The sequence below is a fragment of the Neomonachus schauinslandi genome, chromosome 5, assembly GCF_002201575.2.
Source record: "Neomonachus schauinslandi chromosome 5, ASM220157v2, whole genome shotgun sequence".
Taxonomy (NCBI): Eukaryota; Metazoa; Chordata; class Mammalia; order Carnivora; family Phocidae; genus Neomonachus; species Neomonachus schauinslandi.
Genome location: NC_058407.1, coordinates 44745022 through 44766157, shown reverse-complemented (window position 1 = coordinate 44766157; position 21136 = coordinate 44745022). Strand labels below are relative to the sequence as shown.

Here is a 21136-nt window from a genome sequence, read left to right as displayed (position 1 = left end):
GGGCGGGAAATTATCTTCCTGGTTTCTAGAGTCAAAGAGGACTGTCTTTTCCATACCCAGCCCTCTTGTCCCTTTCGCCACCTCCCCCCCCCCCCCCCCCCCCCTCCCCGTCCCTCTTCATCTTCTGAGTATTTCTGAAACAACTGTTGTTTGCTTTGGGAAATTGCTTTTTATTTATATGACTGGGAAAGCTGCTTCTTTTTATTGTGAAATATTTCAAATATCCAGAAAATGTAAAGAATAATATAATAAACTTCACAGGCCTACTAGCCAGCTCTAGAGAGTCTAAACGTTTTATCATCTTTGCTCTAGTCTAATTTAGTTTTTGAGAAAGTAAAACATATTGGATAGAGTTGAAGCCCTCTGTGTGCACCTGCCTGATCTCATTGCCTTGCCTCCTCCTTTAGAGATAACTACTGTCCTGAGTTTGATGTTTGCTATTTCTATGCATATTATCACACAGTTACCAAGCATGTGTATATATATATTTCTACAATAGATGCCATGCTTTAAAATTTCATATAAGTGGTTTATATTATAGATATCATTCTGTAAGTTATTTTTATTTCATTTTAATTTTTGATTAAAATTACGTTTTTGTGGTTTATCTGAATAGAATGGGTTGAGTGAAGATATCAAAATCTGTCATCCTCCCATAGATAAACATTTTAATTTTTCTGATTAACAACAACGCTCAGTGAACATTTTTGTCCATGAGTTCTTCTGCCAATGTGCTAGGATTTCTGTAGGGTTGTAAAGCTTCTTTTAGCCCGTAACACCCAAGTGTATAGAAATACAGTCTTAGGGGAGCATGACATATGGGAAGCCTAGAGAAGACATGCTCTGCATTTAATTTATAATAAGAGTTAATTGGACTTTCTGTGATAACTATCATTTGTGACAGCAAGGTTCTAAGCATTTTTTGCATGCTGTTGGATTGTACTAGTCAGGCTAGGTCAGGCCATGCTGAGTTAACAACTTCCTCCTCATTTCAATGGCTCACACAATAAATATGCATCTATTTTAGTTTTTATGTTGCCCCTAAAGCAAGGTATTATGATTCTGTTTTTCCAGATGAATAAAGTAAATTGAGGTTTAAAGACCCAGAGTCAAAAAGTAAACAAGTGGTAGAGCTGCAAGACAAACTTTTGTTGGTCTGATCCCAAATTTTGGGCTTTCCTGCCATGTGCCCTGGGAACTCTGTTTCGTCTTTTCAGCTGTATGTCTGTAAAAGAATTCAAGTAATGATTCTCCCTATCCGGTGGCCATTGTATTCGAATGCAACAAAAGGAATTAATAGAAACCTATATCCTTGTTCTGTAGAAAGTTCATAGGTCTATAACAACCTAAATTTTGAAAAATAGGTTTGGATAAATAAATTTTTCTCAGTGTTACTTTCAATTTAAATCACTGTGGAACCTATTTAAAAAGTAAAATCTGCCTCCATAAAAAATTAATGCCATTATTTGAAGAGCTGTGTATAGTGAATTAATCTACATAATCATTAAAATTAGGTTCTAAATGCTGGCTTTAGAGGGCCAGAAGACATTTTGCTCTTCTGGACTTGTACTCGTTTGATATGTTGAGTTCCTCTGATGTTTGTTGATGTCTCCTATGGATACTTGAAGGCTGTACATGTTGGACGACACACAGAAAAGGAACACCAAGACATCTCATTTACTTTGACATCTTCAAAAGTTGATGGCTGGCTTGCTGTGCGTCGGCTTGCAGCATAGGGCACACTGGCACTGTTTTTTCTAGTATGTTTTCTTTAAAGCATCTTAAAAGTGTTCTCAGCCCTACACAATTAAGCTTGTTGCTAAGTGACCCATATTTATTTATTTATTTATTTATTTTTTTTTTAAAGATTTTATTTTTATTTATTTATTTGAGAGAGAGAGAGAGAGAAACAGCATGAGAGGGGATAGGGTCAGAGGGAGAAGCAGGCTCCCCGCTAAGCCGGGAGCCCGATGTGGGACTCGATCCCAGGACTCCGGAATCATGACCTGAGCCGAAGGCAGTCGCTTAACCAACTGAGCCACCCAGGCGCCCAGTGACCCATATTTAAAACCAGACACACTCTAATTATTTAGATGTGACTTTTATTAGAGTTAAGAATCCAAGTAATTAGTAAACATTTTAAAATTCCTGCTTAATAATTTTTATGTAGAAAAGATAAAACATGCTACCAGGGAACATCGAAAGGTCAACTGAAATAAAATTTTAGATTGTATAATCTAAAAATGCTAAGGATAATAAAAAGGAAAACAAAATTGCCACTGGGAGCCCTTATTTATCAACTGTGGAAATACACTTTAAAACCTGGCTCTTTTTTTTTGGTCACCCCTTGGATATCCAATCTATTTTTATTTTCATTGCATTTCCTCTTTATTACTGGGGAGGAAGACATGGGAATCACATTTCTGAACTCTTAGCAGCTGAAGGGAGTGGAAGTTTAGCTTTAGGATCTTGGGGTGGGACAGTCATGTGAAATCCACGTGGTCATTTTGGATCAGAAGCTGATGCAGTTTTCTTTGAGATATGAGAGTATAACTAGAGTAGCATCTTAATAATTTACAGCTGAATTGTAACAGTGCCTCAAGTGTATGTATTTGAAGCATCATCATTTACTTCTCAAGTTTTCTACACTTTGCAAGGCACTATGCTAAGTAATTAGAAAGGTAAAAAACTTTAAGATCCTTCTAGTAGAGTGATTGCATGTGCATCTTTCCAATGGAATCCAAGCTGGTAGCCATATTTTGTTTACCCATCCCTAAAAGGCTTAATATTTTTGTAATTAATGGTCGATATTTAGAAATTGAGAGATTGCACATAAAATTATTTATTTCTGGCTTCTCTTGAAAAATGGGAAGATCTTGGGTTCACATTCCCACTTGGCAATAATTGTTCACTCATTTATTCCTTCAGCAAATACTTACTGATTGAGCGTCAGGTATTGTTCTGGGCTCTGGTGATATAGCAAGAAACAAAGCAACAAAGTTTCTATTCTCAGGGAACTTACATTCTAATGAGGAGAGAGTGACAATAAACAAATGAATGTATATCAGGTGGTAATATTTGCTATGAAGAAAATCAGTGTGCTGTAGCTGGATGGTGACTAACCCATTTATATGAAGCATTTGCTTCCTAGTGTAACCTAATTCAGACCACTTTTTTCTTCTGCACCATGTCAACTTCACTGTTGTATATTACCTGCTTTCTTTCTGTGAGTGTTTGGATTTTCAACCCTTGTCTAGGGACATAATTCGAGAGGGTAGCCAAGGAATATGCATCAGAAAAGCAATGAATTCACTAATTGTGTCTTAGTGATACTGGCATTCACTAATTGTGAAATGAAAGTTGTAGAAAATCAAGACTGTTTAGAAGAGGGAGAAATTGCTAAGGCTGGAGTCTAATAATGTGCTCCATGGTGGAGATGGGACTTAATATGACAGTGAATGATGGTTTGGTCTTAGAAAAGCAGATGATGTGTGCATATAATCCTTGGTGGGAAATGTTACTAAGAAAAGACAAAGAGTTGGGCTATCTACAGGATATCTACGGGAGATAGTGTATGGTTATTATGATCATAAACATCATCACTTCTGCTGCATTCTAGTGGTTACAAGTAAGTCACTAAGGATGGTTCTGATTTGCTGGAGGAGGGCATATATCCCACCTCTTGATAGGGAGTGTCAGAGAATTTGTGGACAAGTTTTCAAATCAGTACATCTCTCTTGGGCCACAAATTATTTACATTCATCTCATGTACAAAATACACTCACCAGTAGGTCTCACTGCATTATAACATCAGGTTGAAGTCTGAGATCCAGGATCTCACCATCAAATTTAGGTCTCGGTGTAGATGAGACTATTTGGGTTTCGTTTCTTGAACATGGTTTCTCTTGCTCTGAAGACCTGTTATCTATCTTCTCTCCCCCAATAGACAATGGCGAGATGAGAATATGATTATTTCAATAGGATTTTCCATTCAAGAATGGAGAAAATGGGAGGACATAACAGTCACTGGCCCATAGCAGTTCTGAAATCCAACTGGGCACATGTTGACGATTTTAAAATTATGAGTTAGTGCTGTTCCCTGTGAGTTGTCCTTCCTGGCACTTGGCCCCATCATTTGGCCTCTTAGTTTTGCCTTTTAATGCATCTTATCTTTTGTAATTAAAAATTAGTTTGTGTCTGCAATTGAATAGCTTACTCAGCTTGCTTCCCATCAATAAAAAATTAGGGGTCCAAAGGCTTATTTATTTATTTATTTTTGTATTGCCTCTGTTGCTTTAATTCAAAACAGGTATAATTTTTTTTTTAAAGATCTTATTTATTTAAGAGCGAGCAAACGAGAGAGAACACGAGTGGGGTGGGAGGCAGAGGGAGAAGCTGACTCCCCACTGATCAGGGAACCCAACTTGGGACTTGATCCCGGGACTCCAGAATCATGACCTGAGCCAAAGGCAGACACTTAACCAACTGAGATGCTAACCCAGGTGCCCCTAGGTATAACTGTTTTTTTTAAAAAAACTTGATCTTTTTGTGTATCAAGTTATATCTATTCCATTAGACAAAACTAAACCATGGGTCTCTTTAATATGAGCCCTTGTCTACTGTGAGGCTTTGTAAAATAATGCTCATAACACTCTTAGATGCTCTGTTACTGAACAGAGAAGTTTTATAAGGCACCACCTTAATGTCTTTAGAAAACCTCTTGTCTGTTTGAAAAGGTTTGAAGGGCATCATTTTAAAAGTGTCTGAAGTCTTAACAGTTCCTGAAGTTGAGTCCTTGGCTTCATCTTTAGATCATCTTTTCCTGATAGTGACCTATATTTTTCCTCCCTGAGTCCAGTTTCTTACTTTGAGAATCTCTTGCCTTCTGGAGAGGCTGGGAAGGAGAAGAATTTAATTTCAAGCTCAGTAAGTCCTATTCCAAATTTTGCTTGGAAACTGGACAGTTTGTTCTTAAACTCATCTCTCCTGTTTTGGATTTTTTATGGTCAGAGAGAAGGCGTTGGCGTCACTTTCTGTATTCTACTTGAAAGTCTTCTGAGCTAGGAAATACAGTTTAATATTTGTATTTCTTATTTTCCATAGCATTACAGGCAGCAGGGTTGCCAGACTTGTTTCTACTACGTGACAGAGGACCCCTTTCCTTCAGCTTCCAATACCATGTACCTTAACATCCTTCATGCTGTCAGCAACAGCTTCCTTAAAGCCCATAAAGCTTCCGATACAGGATCCCCTCAAGGATTGTTTACTATCACCCACAGTTCAATCCCCAAACCAAAGTCTTTTGCTATGGCAGTGCCCTACTCCCAGGTACTAAAATTGGTCCCAGTTGATCTTGCTAAATTAGAAACCACTTTGAAACTTAGCAATAAAGAAATAACCATTTCTTATGCTTATGGATTCTGTGCATCCTGAGAATGGGCAGTACAGAGCAGGGGAGGACTCTGCTTTACAGTGTCTTAGCTGGAAGGGTTACAGCAGGAGTGACTCAACAGCTGGGGGCCAGAATCATCTGGGGACATCTTTATTAAGTGTCTTTACTTGATGTTGGCTGTTTCTGGCCTCTTAGTTGGGGCTCTTAATGGAGCGTCTACCAGGGATCTCTCCATGTGGCCTGAGCTACCTTGCAGCATGGTGGCCTAAAGTTGTCAAACTCATGACTGGTGCTTCAGGCCTCCAGAGGTGAGTGTACCAAGGGATTTACACTGCCTATTTACTTCATTATAAATGGTTACATAGATTGTATTAGTCACCATCTTTTTTTCTCTCCCTTTCTTTTAGCAAGGAATTGCTAGCTCACCCAGCCTAATAAGTTAAACAGTATCACTTTTAATGCACTGTATTAGTAACAAACTTAGGTTGGCCCAGATTCTAGCAAAGGGAATGTAGACCCCATCTTTCAATGAGAATAGTGTCAAAGATTTTGCAGACTCATTTGAAACCATCACAGTTGCTACATATATTATAGGAGATTATATTAATAAAACCATAAGCACTGACATGTTGTTCTCACTCTGATGATGGCAATTAAATTGATAATATATTCAGAAATCCTAGAAGGGAGTAGGGATATATAAGTTTGAGAGGTAGATGGAAACTAGATTGTGAAAGAGCTTGATGCCTGGCTAAGTTTTAAGATTTTGTTCAGTTAACAATAAGAGCCACTGAAAATTTAAAAGCTGGAGTCATGACATGTAAAATTTTTATAATCTGCCTGAGAAAAGCATGGAAAATATGTGGGGATGAGGAGAGTGGGGTTAGGGGCCCATTTACCTAAGAAACTCTGGACTAGAGTAGTTATAGTATAAATGGGTAGGGTAGTATAGATATAAAAGGCATTTTATTTTATTTTTTTATTTTTAAAGATTTTACTTATTTGTCAGAGAGAGAGAGAGAAAGCACAAGCAGGGGGAGTGGCAGGCAGAGGGAAAACCAGTCTCGTTGCTGAGCAAGGAACCCCATGTGGGACTTGATCCCAGGACCCCAGGATCATGACCTGAGCTGAAAGGCAGACACTTAACTGACTGAGCCACCCAGGCATCCCTATAAAAGGCATTTTAAAGGAAGAATTGGTAGGACGTGGTGAGGGACAAAGATAGGAATTAAGTAAACATTGGGGAAGCAGAAGAGCAAGGAGTCAAGAATGTGATATAATAGAATGTTTCTGTCTTCCAGATTCACTATGCATTCTGAATTGGCTATCACAACCAATGAGGGTTTTCATTTTTGTTGGCCAATCTCTTGGATGCACAGTCTATACTGCCTAAGTGAAAGGAAAATTTATTAAGAAGGTATTGGGATATCTCAAGGCATCGCAGGTCAGAGACAGACCTGGGGCATGGAGTCCTGTGAGAAACTTGGGAATCCTATGGCAAGTCCTCATCAGCACTTCTTCTGCTTTGCTTACTCACTGTGGGTAGACTTCTGTTCTTTGATTCACGTGGTGTAATATTGCCACCGAAAGTTCCCAAGTTTTGCATATTGCTATGGAGGACCCAAGAGGGAAAGTGAACTTTACAAACTCCCAACCTTATAGGGAATGTTATTGATGGCCCCTGTGTGGGTCATGTGATCATCTCTGGTCGCTGTGTCTAGACAGTACACATGTGGAGTCACATTGTAGGAACATGGCACCTTCTGCTTCACCTCATGGATGGGAGGGTGTGTTGCAAAGAAGATGAGTTTCTAAAGAAGGCATGCTGGGAAAAATCTACCACAAATTTTTCCCAGAAAATTTTCCCGAAAAAGTACTGCAAATGTGTTTTTTAGTTTTATTGTGTGGACTGACTACAACAGGAAGAATACACAAAATTTATAGTAGTGATGAATATTACAAATACTCACACCCAGGAAAATATACACACACATACATGTGATACACATTTCTGATGCTAGAGTTTTAGTGATGATATTGTATATATACACTTAAAACATGGGATCATTCCATGTAGTTTCCTACTGAAAATAAAAGGTCTCATTTTAACAAGAGAAGTGCAAGTGTAGGTTAATATGATCTAAGCACATATTCCAGTTTGAAAAATTCATGTTAATAGTAGGAGATCTTTTGTCATTAAACATTCTGTTTAGATTGCTTTACAAATATAATAAGTGTCCATTGAGAAAGAAAAATAGTAACAAAAGAGTTGGATTACAGTCAATTTAGGAATATAAATATAGGCTTCCTGATGACCCCAACAAGAGACAGTCCTCCTCCTCTCTACTCCTAGAATGTTTTGTAAACTCATCTCTTATAGTCATTATCTCATTGTTCATAGCCCTTTCTTGCTGGGCTCTTTGCTCCTCTAGACTGAATTCTTTGGAGGCAGGTGCCATATCTTACTCATCTTTGTAAGATTCAGCACCTAGAAAATGATAGGTACTCAGTGAAAGTCCATTGAACATCTAAATGAGTGAATTCCCTTCAGAGAAGTCACAAGACCAGGGGTTTTCCAAAACCTTTTGGTTAATATATGACATGAAGATTTGTGAAAAATAAGTCTAACTTATATTGAAATATAAATAGCAAATGTTACAATACAGATATCATTTGTTTTTAGGTACTCTGTGGGAACATTGTAGGTGAAAAGTGTTGTTAAAGAAAGTTGAGTACTGAGGGGCAAAATTTTACTGCCAAACAGGGAACTGAATTCAGCACAGAGTCTAAGCTCTGGAGGATTTAGTATAGGGGAAGAGAAATGGGGTGGCTCTTAAATACTGAAGGACCAGGGATTGTCTCTGTCCTCTATCAGGAAAGCAAGTTTCTGAGTGTTGTTGATTGATAGCTGGGCTTGCCAGTGAGGTGAACCTAGGCTGGCTGTCCCATGGATGCCTGACTTGGGATTATAGCTCCCAGCTCACCTCTGCTGCATGAGAGTTATGCTTGAGCCAGGTTTGGGTCATCCAGTTGGGTCTGCAGTCTTGTCAGCAAGTTATGTGGCCAGGTCATGAGTTTATTGGAGCCATGGAGTTTGAGAACTTAAAAAGAAAAATCATTTAATTGATGAACTTCCTTAAATTTCATTAGTGTGGTAGGAACAGAGCTGATAAGTTTTGCTAAGAAGTGAGTGTAGAGTGAAGAAATGCATGCGGTGATTGTAGACTGTTTTTTAATAGTGCTAGTTATGGAAGGGATAAGAAAATACATCTATGCAGAGCCTACTGCAGGTGCTTTTTAGATAAAAGAGAGCTGAATCTATCAGAAGAGAACCAAAAATTTCCCAGACAGTAGCCAATGACTACTTGGTGTTTAATGGCTTGTCTCTGTAGGGGAAATGGCCAAAACTGTTTTGTACCTTTCTGTTTAAAGAACCCAGGAACAGGAATAGAGAAAACAGATGTGGGGAGATTCAGCCTGGGCCACCAATGAGGCACACCAGGCCAGTAGTCAAGAGGGTAACAGTAAAATAGTGATCATGAAAGCATTATTGAAATCGTAGGCTATGGTGTCCAGAGAGGCAAAAAGGCAAGGGAACCCACAATGGGACTGATATTCATGGAAAATGGGTTGGAACAGTTGAAGAATAGAAGTTATTATGAGAATAAAAAGTAGGAGTGGAATGATAAAGGGAGTAAGGTGGAAAGATGGTCTGGGATAGAGAGGGGGGTTTCAGATTTCAGGAGGGATTGAAGGAGTTTTAAGTCTGTTATTGCAAAGTTGGATGGATGAAGAGGATTGAAGATGCAATCATGGAGGGAACAGAGAACTGTGGGGCCATTTTGGAACAAACATCAGAAACACCAAGGGGGGATCCTTGAGAATGTGGCAAGAAAACTATGCCAAGCTTCAAATTTTCTAAGTGTGAGTAACACCTAGATGCCTACATGTGGAAAAGGATTGGTGAAAGCCATGAGCTCCAAAAAAGAGAGTTTTTTTAAATGGAATTGGAGGAATAGTGGTGTAAAATCACCATTGAGGAGCTAGGAAAGTGCTCATGTCTCTCTCTTGCTCTGAGAGTGGATGGGAATAGATCTAAATAAGGATAAGAATGTGGGCTGAAGCGGTGGGTGTCTGGGGTGTGTGTAAGAATAAGAGCTGTTGATAGTAAGAATTACTTACATAGAGGGTGGAATGGTAGATGGAGGGACATGTTAACAGAAGAGAGAGTGAACTGAGTAGGCAGAATTTAGTTAATGGAGGAGCTTATAGAACTCTCTTGCCCCAAAGTTTCCATTGGGATGTTGGTGTAATGGAGTCTGCCTCAGCACATATCCATCCCCTGGTGGCTGGCCTGGGCTGATGGTGAATTCAGTGATGGATGAGAATGGGTTTTGTTATACAATCCACAATTTATCAACTGTCCTGAGGTTTAAGAGTCTACATATTGAAGAGGCTAATAGAAGCTACAGGAAAAGCTTGAAGGAAAAAAAACAAACTGACAAAACAGACTAATTTAGTCAGTGTAGAGTATTCATAGTTGTAGTATGTTTATTCTTGATAATGTGTGTGATGGATTGCATGGTACATAGTGAGGTCCACTTCTCTCTTTGGTAGAGGGGAGGGTGATTCGGCTGTGATCTTCCTTCCCCCAGACTTCCTGCTAGGATTTTCATAGCAGAGGCCACCACCGGTTCAGTTGCCTTTCAGATATGGTGCCCAGATATCTAAGTAGTAGCATATAACCTGATAATATAAAAGAATTTTTTTTCTTTGCTACTTTCCCTCTAATTTCAGATTCATTACTGTTATTTTTTGATCTTCCCTCTTCTTTTCCCTTCTAGTTCTTTAGGACTTTTACTTTTTTTATTTTTATTTTTTTCAAAGAGGGATTCATTTTTTAAAAAGTACTTCTTTATTTATTTGAGAGGCAGAGTAAGCATGCATGGGTGGGGAGAGTTGCAGGGGGAGAGAGAGAGAGTGGAGAGAGGATCTCAGGCAGACTCCCCACTGAGTGTGGATCCTGACGCGAGGGCCTCCATCCCACAACCATAACATCATGACCTGAGCCAAAATCAAGAGTGAGAGGCTTAACCGGCTGAGCCACCTAGGTGCCTCTAGGACTTGTACTTAAAGGACTGTTTTGGCTAACCCTTTATAATCTAAGAGAGGTAGAGAGAATACTGAGAAACAAACTGAGGGTTCTAGAGGGGAGGGGGTGGGGGATGGGTTAGCCCGGTGGTGGGTATTAAAGAGCGCACGTTCTGCATGGAGCACTGGGTGTCATGCGCAAACAATGAATCATGGAACGCTGCATCCAAAACTAATGATGTAATGTATGGTGAATAAACATAAATAAAATAAAAAAATCACACAAAAAAACTAATGATGTAATGTATGGTGATTAACATAACATAATAAAATTAAAAAAATTAAAAAATATATTGTGTAATGTTGAGGAGAGAAGTGGTAAGGGACGAGGTTAGAGATTTATGCAGGGGCCAGATCATGAAGGGATTTGTAAGTCATGTTAAGGGGTTTTGATTTTATCCTTTAAGCAGAGGGAACCATTAAAGGATTTGAGTTTGGGAGGGCTTCAGATCATATCAGGAGCTTTCTGTTGAAGCATGGGGATAATATAAAATGTCTTATCATTGTTGCTAAAAGACTCTCAGTTCCTTTTCCCATTATTTACCTGACCAGGGTCTGTTTTCCTGTTTGATTAAAGCTGCCATGCCAGTGTAGATCAACCTTCCTAAGGATCAAGGAGCAGGCAGTAATTGGATGTAGGACAAACAAGCACCATTGCTTAGACTGTGGTTGACATGAAAAAGTAGCCAAATTTTTACATCTAGGCTCAGACATAAAACGTGCTGCCATCTAGAGAAAAATCTCTGGGTAACCATGATCTAAAACAAATGGTGAAACAAAATCATAGTCTAAAGGTTGATGTAACTCTGATTCAAATGATTCTTATAGGACTTAAAATCAAATTTTGGAAAGACTAACTAGGGTCTTTGGTTGAGATATATTAATATTTCTGGAGATGGAACTTACAGGAAATAAAGAGAAATATTCTTTCCTAAAGAATCAAAGGAAGGACTGTAAGTCCTTTGTATTCAGCTGGATATATAAAAGTGAATATTCAGAGTGGAAGAAGGCATCAGAAGTGCTAATAGTACTGTCTGTCCTGAGCTACTGCCACCTACTTAATGTTTCTTGACTTCCTTTTCAGACCAGATGGCAGAAAGGAAATTCACTGGGTCTGTGAGATGCTGCTTTCTGATTAGGTTTGATTTGGGGAGGAATTGGTGAATGTCTAAAACCAATCATTACCCATATGTACTATTCACATGGCACTGAAAATGATTTATTTCTTGTTATATTTCTTAAAGATCACAGAAAAGCATTTCTTTATCCATTCACAAATATGTGTTGAGCAGCTGTGTTCAATAATGAACTATTGATACTTGGAAAATTATGGCATACTTAAGATCAAAGAGAGAATAGACTGAGCAGAATTCATTAGAAGTTCAATTAGATATAAGACTTGGAGTGACAAGGAGGGGAAAAATTCTAACCTTTTCTGATTAACCTTAATTGGTAAGCTAGTAGATACCCAGTGTCATCTCTGGACTTAGCACTATGTTAAATACTACACATAAACCAAAGTGTAAGGTATAGATTTTGTTTCCAAAGGGTTTAGAAGCCAGTTGATGAGACAAGATAAACACGTGACCATACACTGGATGGTACCAGGCACTATTTTATAAAGGAAAGGTAAATTCAGTGGTATGCTAGATGTTGAAGAACAGAGAAAGAAATCAATGAGGGCATAGATTATTATTGAAAAGTATTGGGTCTTGACGGATGAGTGGATATGGGTAGGTGGAAGGTAAATTAGAGAGCCTTCTTTGTGAGGTGAAGAGAGTGTCCAAGGAAGGAATGACCATAGGGTTTTCTTCAGAGTGAGAAGATTAATAAATCAGGTAGTAGGTTGCAAATATCTGAAAGCAACTCAGGAAAACTAAAGCAAAAGAGAAAATCAATGGTAGATTCTGGATAGCTCACAGAAATGAAGAATTAAATAATTAGGTCTTGAGAAGGATAGCTTTGAGGATCTGGATGGCATACCAATTCAGAATCTTCTCAGGGCACTGTCTTCAGATTGTTTTAGCTGTAGTCCTCCAGTTCTCAGGAGAAAGAGCAATTTCTTTTGGCTGAATAGAGTGCCCACTGCTAGGGATGATGTAGATCCTGGTATTCCTTCATCAACACACCTCTCAGGGCCAATGGAATCTGGGGAGTTTTTCAAAGGAAAAACAGTATGACATTATCAAGAAAGGAGAAAGTATATCCTGTTAGCAAAAACAGCAGATAAATAGAGATATACCTTATGGAGTACTGACTAGCTGCTGGGCACTGTTGTAAGTGTCATTTCATTTCATACTTCATTTAATGCTTTGAGGCAAGAATTATTATTCCCATTTTCTAGATGAAGAAAGTGAGGCACTGGGAGATGGATTACTGAACTTGCCCATGATGGCTCACAGTGGTAGAGCCAGCATTCAGACCCAGGCAGTTGAGCTCCCAAGCTTGTATTCAACCAGGCTGGATCCCAAGGAAGATGCAAGGTGGCATTGTGGGAAGTGAAATTAAATAGATACAGTGGGGTCAGAGAGACCAGTTTAGATTGGAAATGGAAAGAAATAAGGACCCCGAAAGGGTAAGGAAATGACATGATAAATATGAAGTTTAAGAACTATTCATCTTTGAAGACATGTGCCAAAAATTTTGGAGGGTGAGGAAGCTTGTAGTTTTGAAAGCGCACCCCCCCCCACCAAGGTCATGACTGAGCATGATGGATAATGAAGATTTAGACCTTGTAAAGGCAAATACAGTGACTATCCATATGTGTTTTTTACATGACAGTGAAACTTTTTTTCAACATAACTCTATGAGGGGCGCCTGGGTGGCTCAGTTGGTTAAGCGTCTCCCTTCAGCTCAGGTTATGATCCCAGGGTAGGGCTCCATGCTCAGTGGGGAGTCTGCTTGTCCCTCTGCCCCTCCCCTGCTTGTGCTCTCTCTCTCTCAAATAAATAAATAAAATCTTTAAAAAATACCCCGTAAGTCTATAAAATGCTGTGCTTCAATTACCGAATTAAAATTTTAAAGAATGCTGGTGTAACAAGGAAGAATTACCTTAGCACAGAGTTTAACTGTTCTAGGCAGTTTTAGGTTTCACTGCCTCCACGAAGCCTTGCCCAGCTAGATTCCTTCCCTTTTTGAACTGTAATTGCCCTTCAGTTGTAATTCTCTTTGGATCATTGTCCTAATTAATGCATTTTGTTGTTTTCCGCACATCTTTTCTCACTAGATCGCAAGATCTGTGAGAAGAACTGTTGTCAGTGACAAACACACACATATGCTGTATTATACACATAATCACACACACAGGCGCATACACACACACACACACACACATTCTGGGGCAGCTCAGAGAAGTGATGTGTATAACATATACTATATCCTCCATGGTATGTAGCGCAATTCCTTGCTCATAGCAGTCATTCAATAAATATTTGAAACATGGGTGATAGGAGATGCATTTGGAGGAAAAATCAAAAAGCCTTAATGAGTGTCTTGGTTTGGGTGACAGAGGAATAAATAAAAGTGAATCAGAGGACCTCAGAGTTTTAGGTTGCTTGACTGAGAGGATGGCGCATCAGCAGCGTGGCCTGATTTCTGGTGGTTTTTCCCTGCTTTCTTTCCCTTACTCTTGTACCTTCTCTGACTCTTTCCCGTAGAGTTCTGGATTCAGGCTGAGGACTGTCCAGAGTGAGGCATTTCATTCTTTCTTCCTCTCCAACTTAACACTACACACTCTTGTCGTGCTAGTGAAAGAAAATGAAGAAATACGGAGTCCTTTTTTTTTTTTTTATGGCAAATTTATTATACATGTCTCTCTGATGAAATGTAAATCTCTTAAATGACAAGTCAGGCTGAAAGTTAGGTTATCTCCACACATGCCTGGAATTAATGCAGAAGTGTGTCTCAGCATTTCAGAAGGGGAAAAATAATCGTTTGAAACAGGATCACTTTGTCTGAATGGGAGAGTGTTCTTATTTTTTTTTTTTCTCCAGTAATTCGATAGACGATAACTTCCATCAGGAGGGCCTCTGTGGAAATATACGAGATGTTCCTAGTGGAGGCAATCCTTTTGCCTTCCCTTCCCTTCAGGAGAGGCAATGTGAACAGCAAGTGAGTAGAATAGTCCTGTGTAAAACAGTCATCTGAGAGTGAAGGGATTCTCTCATGTGATGTGTGTTTTCTGGGAGGCTATAGAGGAGTCAAGTGCAGGCTGGAAAAAGAAGGGTGGTGGAAGGAGCATTGGTATTTGGCCCTCAGGGTTGGATTTTGGATTCCCCCCATTTACTAAGGCAGATTTCTTAACAGGAACTACAGTCTCTTCTATAGAAGGGGGTTAACAACATATGCCTTCTGATGCTTCTAATGAGAAGTGTAAAGAAATAACGGACATGCTGGACACATCAGAGTGCTGGACACAGAAGGACGCTCAGTGCATGGCCACCTCTATAGATGAGAGTACGTTTGCGTCTCATTAGTGAGCAGACGGGTGGGGTGCGGGAAGAAAGAGCACAGATGGTTAACATGGGAACCTTTGTGGGAACACCTTAGAAAAGATAGTCTGCAAAGGAGGATTATTTGGAGGGGACGACAAGAAGCCCTGCCATTTCATCTCAACACCCCAGCATAATGGCACCGTGAAAAGTGCTGCAAAATTTGTAATGTTTATTTTTCCTGTGATGACCAGCATCGTGCAAGATGACTTATAACCTTATCTTTTTTTTTTTAAGATTTTATTTATTTATTTGACAGAGAGAGAGACACAGTGAGAGAGGGAACACAAGCAGGGGTAGTGGGAGAGGGAGAAGCAGGCTTCCCGAGGAGCAGGGAGCCCGATGTGAGGCTCGATCCCAGGACCCTGGGATCATGTCCTGGGATCATGACCTGAGCTGAAGGCAGACGCTTAATCACTGAGCCACCCAGATGCCCCTAACCTTACTTTAGAGGAGGTGAGATGGATGTGAGGGATGTTTTTCTATGCTTCTGTTATTTGGGGGAAGACGGACTCTTCTTCTTTCTTTTTTTTTTTTTTTAAGATTTTTATTTATTCATTTGAGAGAGAGAATGAGAGAGAGCACGTGAGAGGGGGGGAGGGTCAGAGGGAGAAGCAGACTCCCTGCCGAGCAGGGAGCCTGATGCGGGACTCGATCCTGGGACTCCAGGATCATGACCTGAGCCGAAGGCAGTCGCTTAACCAACTGAGCCACCCAGGCACCCCAAGACGGACTCTTCTTAGGTGTATGGAAGAATTGCTCTCAGGAAGAAATCAGGGAGAGAAAGGGCTTTGAAGACATGGAGAATTAAACCAGAATTAAACAAAGAAGTGTCTTGTCTATCATCCTATGTCCACATCTAAAAAATAAAATGATATTCTGTTAGTTATCAGGTTACAACTAAAAGTGGGGTGGAAAAAAATAAACGTGGGGTGGAGAGCAAGGGAGTATTAGGTTAAAAGATGGAAAGGAGGAGATTTTCTGCACTATTGAAGCGTAAAATTATTCATTCAATCATCAAATTAGTTATTTTATTTTTAAAAAGCATTATTTTATTAATCCTGCATTACGTGTCAGATACTGTTCTAAAAACTTTACATGGATTATCAAATTTAATCTTTATAACAATGCGATTAAGAAGTTTCTGTCACAGTATTTTTTATAATCTACAGATGAGGGAATTAGAGCCTCAGAGAGATGGCATACCTTGTCCATTGTACCACAGTATTAAATGCTGGAGCGGGGGCTCATGCTCAGGTAGTCTGACTGCAAAGCCTGCGTTCCTCACTGCTCCACTGTCCTATCTCATGGATGTTTAAGATTCAAGTCTACCGGGCAGACACAGGAGTGTGTGCACAAGGAACATGGCTTCTCTCTTCATGGAGCTTATTTTCTAGTTCGGTGTGAGATGCTTCTTAGAGAATGTGATTTTGGGTATTCTAACCACAGATCTATAGGGAAAGGAGTTCCTTTAACACCCTTTGAAACAGTTTTTCAACTTTGACACTGTTGATTTTGGACTGGATAGTTCTTTGTTTTGAGGGTCTGTCCTGTGCATTATGAGATGTCCAGCAGCATCCCTGGACTGTACCTGCTAGATGCTGGTAGCACCTCCAGTTGTGATGACCAAAAATGTCTCCAGATGCTGTCAGATGTGCCCTGGCAAAATCACCCCTGATGGAGAATCATTGCTCTAAAAGAAGGACTTGGTGTTCGATGACCTTATATAAAAGGAATGAAGGTGACTCCATCTGGAAGTGTGTAGCCAACCTGGTGCATGTATTCAAGTGGTGACAGAGGACTCATCAAGATATCTATTGATTTCACTCACTGATATCCACTTACTTCTGCAGATAAATGTGCACACAAAGGCCATGGGAGGAAATCTAGAATACATCATTAGAGACTTTGAGGTTCTGCATGGGAGACAGAAGGATTAAGGGACAAAGGTTTTCATAATTAAAGAAAATAAGCTCATCATGTAGAAAGAACAAATGAGAAGGAACTTTTATACTGTGTTCTATAGTCAGGTATTGTTCGGCTGTTTTAGGATAACATGAATGTTCAATTTGAAGAGTTTCCAATGTACTGTTGGATTGATGTTCATTTACTTTTCATATTCTAGATGTACGGTACTTCACAGAGGCTCTACCTGTGATTCTTAAAGTACAGGGGCATATCTGAATCACCTAGTGACTGTTTTCTCAGATTCACGTTTCTGGGCACTACTCTAGACTTGCTGAACCTGAACCTTCAGACATAGGGTCCCAGCTTTCGGAGTATATTAAAATGCTCTGATGTCCATTCCTGAATGAAGATCATAGACTAAAGGTTTTCTTCCCATGCTCTCTATCTAGATGATCACTGGTCATTCCATCACATGTAAAGCATTAAAAAAATGTTTTCATTGACCGGGACCTTCTTACATGCTACATACACCTAGGTGCAGAGGCTGTTGGGAAATATAGTCTATTCTATAAAGACATATGTTGAGATGGGAATGTGGGGTTCTAAAAGTAAAGAACAAAGGGATTGGACTTTGGTAGACAATTAGCAATCCTTGTCACAGAATATTATCGTTAAAACACAATAGCAGCATCGGACACTTAGCGAACACTAAGCGTGTGCCAGGAGCAATGAAAAGTAACTGTGTGATGTTGCTGCTCTCATTATCCCTATTTGTTTAGGTAAGGAAATGGAATCTCAAAGGGCTTAACAACTCGATCACTGTCACATAGTTGGTGGATGTTAGAGCTAAAATATTATTTTAGGTTCTGTCTAGTTCTACAAACATTTTCCATGAGACAATCTAATTATACTACCTCTCTTGCTTCCAGTGAACCTACCAGTTATAGTTTTTAGATTCTTCAGATTTAGATATAAAACATATTTGGTCCTTATTGGTAGTGGGGATGTCAATATTCCTTTACCCTTCAGATTTTGTTGGAATTTTACTACTGTGTATTTTACACTTAATGTCTACTTTGTTATTTTTATTCTAAATGGGGAAAGGAAATATCACCATGAGATAGGGTGGCTGCAGAGAGAGCCTGATTTTATTTAGTAAGTCTGGCACCATTTCCAGCATATAGTGCTCAATAATCAAGGGGATCATACATAAATATTAGGAAATGTTGGAGCTGCAGCGATCTTACCAGGGTATGATTTACAGAAAACTTTGTTTGGATTTATATAAAAATATGTACCTCTCTCTGCATGATAGCTAGTTCATGAATTAAATAGAAAAATACCTGGTTAAGCTTATTTATCATCTCAAGATGACACAAACAGCAGCTTCTTAGAGGTCTTAGAGCAGTCTGTCTAATCAAGAGGTTAATAATGAGCTCCTTATAGCTAGGTCTGTCCCTGAGATGGTTATTTGCCTCTAGAGTCTTTCCTTAAATTTCTTTGGACTCCCAGTATCACTGAGCTGGATTATATACTGACTGAACCAGCTAGATTATACACTAAGTGAACTGGTCTCTTTAAGGAGGTATTTCCTCTATAAGTAGTTGTATGGGGTTGTAGATGAGTAGAAATCAGTCTCACTATATCATGTGTCTGTCATCTCATTCTGTGGTTGTATGAATATTCTGAGAGAGAGAAAGAGAGCGAGAGATCGAGATTGATTTTTTTTATTAGAATAATCCACCAAAAAAAGAGAGACCCTAGTAAAATTTTAAAAACAATAAAAGCCCTTAATTCTGTGAGATAGTCTCATTATATCACTGAATGGTTTTTCTTATATTTTTTATTCAAGAGTACCTAAGCTCCCAAATGACAACGGAACAATTCTGACAAAGTTTTAAAGGTAACATGTGACATTCTCATTAGAAAATAATAAATTATTCCACAAATGAGGTTAAGTCATTTTTAACAATTTATCTGTTCTAAATCCCATTGAAAGACTCCAGGCTCAATCATCATGGATAATTACTGAGAAAGATGTTGGAACATTGTTGGTGCTTGTGGTATGACTTTCGCAAATGCAATTATAGAGGCATAAATTGCCATTAATGACAAGCCAAACAATTAATCACCAAACGGTGATGAAGCATCCAGGAGGATATTGGCTACAGAATCATTTGCCTCGTCAGTCATAGGTCCTAATATTTTCAGTAGGATAGCTTCTAACTATATGAGGATAGTTGTATCAGGATATATCTGCAACTAGAGAAGGAATTTCTTTCTGGTTTAATATATGGGAGCAATCCCAATCTAGGCAAAAAACCCCAGTAGTGATGAGATTTTTATTGTTGAAGATACAGGCTCTGTCTAAATGAGTAGGTGCAATCTAACAAAAGTAGATCATTTTCTCCAGTAATTTTACTGGTTCTGCTGATTCTGTGCCTTAAACTTCTTTCTTTTCCTTGAACATAGGTCTTTTACCCCTCCTCATGCTCCAAATCTTGGCAGACACTCCTGGATTTCTGCCTTGGTGATTTACCTTCCTTTGCCTTGGCTATTATTACTTCTTAGCCCCTGTGGATGTGCAGCTCAGTCGTACAAACAAGTCCATCTTCCGAGGTTACTCCCAGTGAGAGATGCTGCTCCTAAGACAGATTTTGTGCAGCTTGGGTTCTTCTGTCAATCCTCCTCTCCCCTTCCACTTGCCTCATGAGACCTTGTTCTGCTGGTGGATATCCAATTGAAACTCTTGGTTTTCTCCAAAAAAAGTATGAGATTAGATGATAATCTAATATTTTGTAGGACAAAGTAGAATTTATTCACATCTATTTCTTTCTTTCTTTCTTTTTTTTTTTTTGGGGGGGGGGGAGGGGGGGGGGGGGGGGAGAGGGAGAGGGAGAGGGAGAAGAAGGTTCCCCACTGAGCAGAGAGCCTGATGCAGGGCTCAATCCCAGGATCCTGGGATCATGGTCTGAGCCAAAGGCAGACGTTTAACCAGCTGAGCCACCCAGGTGCCCCTATTCACGTCTATTTCTTTCTTTCTTTTTTTTTTTTTAAAGATTTTATTTATTTATTTGAGAGAGAGAATGAGAGACAGCACGAGAGGGAAGAGGGTCAGAGGGAGAAGCAGACCCCCTGCTGAGCAGGGAGCCCGATGCGGGACTCGATCCTGTGACTCCAGGATCATGACCTGAGCCGAAGGCAGTCGCTTAACCAACTGAGCCACCCAGGCGCCCTCACGTCTATTTCTTATGAATATTTCTCATGTCTATAGTTTTCACTGAAAACAAACTGGAGGACAATATTTATTAATTCCTTCTTTAATTTTTGATTCTATGTAAGAAAGTAAGGATGGACTAAGCATAATATTTCTGTAAATCACAGCCTAGTAAATGCTGGGTTTTTTGAAAATCTTCATAATACTAACATTGTTAAATCTGGGAGGGTAAGAAGCTTTTTATGATACGTATAATTCTAGTACTCAATCACGTAAAGCAGACTTTTGCCCTAATTTCTCATTTGTTTTAAATTTACATGAAACAACTTGGCAACAGTATTAGATGTAGTAGATGTACATATTTCAGCTGTAGCCAACAAGATACACCTTCTTCTCTGTATAGATGTCATGATTTCATTCAGTCATCCAATAGTGTTCACTCAACAAATATTTACTGGAATTTTCACATATTCCGGCACTGTTCTGGGTACAGGAGGGACCCCACAGTGAATAAAATGGACAAAGCTTCACAGAGCTCACATTCTATTTCAGTGGGGGAGAGGTTGACAAGAAAATAAAATTCATAATATATGAGATGGTGATATGTGCTAAGGAGAAAGAGCAGGGAGAGAGTGACAATATAAAAGGGGATGCTTATGAAAGACCTCTGTGAACATGGATGTTTGAGTCAAGACTTACCTGCACTGAAGGAGTGAGCACTGGGATACCTAGGGAAAGAACATTCTAGGTGGATGGAACAGGCAGGGCTGAGCCATTGAGGTGGGGGAATGTCTGGAGTGTTCCAGGTGTTTCAAGCAGAGCATTGAGGTGAAAAGGAGAATGGGAGATGATGAGGTCAGATGTGTGTGAGTGTACGTGTGTGTGTGCGTGTGCGTGCATGTAGGTAGTATCTTATAGGTGATCACATGTATGTGTGTGCGTGTGCGTGCATGTAGGTAGTATCTTACAGGTGATCAC

The 21136-nt window shown here is 39.5% G+C and overlaps 1 protein-coding gene across 1 annotated transcript in view; it reads left to right on the top strand.

The window, feature by feature from the left end:
- Nucleotides 1-21136, top strand: part of TRHDE (thyrotropin releasing hormone degrading enzyme) — a 364092-nt gene that overhangs the window by 13015 nt on the left and 329941 nt on the right. The window lies entirely within an intron of this gene.